A 2,094-nucleotide genomic window follows, 5' to 3' on the forward strand; every position below is an offset into this window, starting at 1 on the left:
AGCAGCTGATAGCCCCCGCCTACGGGACAGACCCAACAAACCGACGGGAGAGTTTCTCCTCGCCAGAGGGAGGTGGGCTGGACCACCTCTTCCTCCTTCTGGAATTTGCTAAGTGCCCTGTGGCTGAAAGAGACCTTTGCGCCCGAAGTAGTCTGGGGAGGAGGGGCCTTCCGCTTGCGTTGGCCTGATTTTCGGTTCGTGTGTGAATCACAGACAGTGAGGCATGGGCCCTTGGCTCAGGATTTCCTGATGTTTCCTGCCCGGGACAGCAGCTTGGCTATCAGGGGCCGCAGCCCACCCCTCCCTGACGTCAACTCTCCTTCCAGTGAATGCGTTTCCTTTTCCGTTTGGGAAGACCTGGTATCTGTCATCGGTCTCATCAGCTCTTGTCATTGTAACCCTGGCACCTCCTGTTCGGGAAGGAGCCGGTGCGACTGGCCAGAAAGCAGGAGGGTGAGGGGGGCCTCAGCAGATGGGCTTTCGAGCCATCAGGGGTCTCAGAGGGCACATGCCTTCCGGCCCAGGGTCATCAAGGTGTGAGTGGAGAGCCCTGCCGCAGCCTAGCCCGCTGGCCCTCCAAGCAGCTTGGGGTACTCGCAGGCCTCTTCTCTGGGCCACCTGTGTCACCGGAGAGTGACTTATCTCCTTTACCTGTGCTCGCTAACCAGCCGACATCTCTCCTGGTGGAAAGTGTTTGTCTTGTCATCGTGTAAATGCAACCATTAAAGAAAATTGCTCAATCCCTGAAAACCATTATTTAAAATTTTTGCAACTTCTAAATGTGCACGTCCTAGGGCAAAGTCATGGTTGCCTCATTCTGGTAGCAGCTCTGACAGTTTCAAACTAGCCATGAAGGACAGAGGCTCTAGGTGGGTGGCTTCAGAAGGCACTGGTCATTGCCTGCTGTTTATACGTAAATACTTACTGGTGTAACTTACCATGCTGTAATACGACCGTATTAACTACAGTTTATTTTAGATGGGAAATTGCCAACGGGACAGTACTATGGTTGTCTGTCTCACTCAATACCTCACCCGGCAAAGCACCACCGCCACATGCAAAAAGAAGCTGCCAGCTCTCTTCTGGATGGGTAGAATGCTCCTGTGGTCACCATTAAACATCATGGTGCAGGCATTCAGCCACTTGACCCTACAACTACCCCTTGTCCTAGGCCCCGTGCAAAAGTGGAATCAGGCAATGGATGGTCTCATCCTAGTTACTGGAAATTAGGAAATTTGATGATTCACCACTTCTAACTCGGAAGAGGTGAATCAGAGTCCACCTTGTATTTGGAAAGCTCTCTAAACGTAAAGGAAAGCTTGAAACAATCTGAAACGCTCGTTGGTCGTAAACAAGTTGGAAACTCTTGAATAGCCCCACGTAAACAATGTTAGCGGTTTTGTGTATTTACTTTCAGTCTGTCTGCACACGATGCTGTCTCCCAATTTTTAATTTTCCCAACGAGATAAGCTCTATACTACTAAAATCTGGATTTTCCACTTGGTGTCACTCAAGATTCTTCTAGGACGTAATTCTTCATGGCCGCGCGCGGTCTTCCCACGCAGCGATGCCCCATTATTTATTTCACCAACTCTCCCACTGTTGATTGCTTCCACATTTTTGGTATCGTGCACAATGCTGAGACGAACATTCTTGCAGGGAACGCGTAACTGACTTCTGTGGGATACCTGGGTGGAAGCGGAGCTCGGAATGTTTTGCATCCCGTGTGTCCACAACACCCCCACCCCGGGACAAGGACGATGTGGCCACCTCCTACGGCTCTTCCGGTTCCCGAGTCCCAGTCCACGTGGGTCGGCCGAGGAACCCCATGTTTCGGGTCAGAGCCATCTCCCCTGCCCCTCAGGACATTGCCACATCTTCTTTTCGAAGATCGGCTAGAGAAGGTGCTCCCGGTTCCACGGACGCGGCCCTCGGCTCGCAGAGCCGCACGTTCCCCCGGGCCTGCCCGCGGCACCTGCTCGGGAGCCCCGGCGTCGGGCACGGCCGGGACTCCGCGAGGCCAGGCGACTCGGGCGCGCGGGACGCTCCCGCGGCGTCTGCGCCTGCGCCCCGCGCGCCGCCTGCACACCTGCG

The 2,094-nt window shown here is 54.3% G+C and overlaps 1 long non-coding RNA gene across 1 annotated transcript in view; it reads right to left on the reverse strand.

Moving 5' to 3' along the window:
* Positions 1 to 953: 953 nt before the first annotated feature.
* The window catches only part of LOC121018143 (uncharacterized), a 1,779-nt gene continuing 638 nt past the window's right edge, over positions 954 to 2,094 (reverse strand). Inside the window, exon 2 of the long non-coding RNA XR_005785042.1 lies at positions 954 to 1,688. This is a non-coding gene — a long non-coding RNA (uncharacterized LOC121018143). The remainder of the gene's footprint in view (positions 1,689 to 2,094) is intronic.

The sequence above is a fragment of the Herpailurus yagouaroundi genome, unplaced genomic scaffold, assembly GCF_014898765.1.
Source record: "Herpailurus yagouaroundi ecotype Mexico unplaced genomic scaffold, PumYag 217, whole genome shotgun sequence".
Lineage (NCBI taxonomy): Eukaryota > Metazoa > Chordata > Mammalia > Carnivora > Felidae > Herpailurus > Herpailurus yagouaroundi.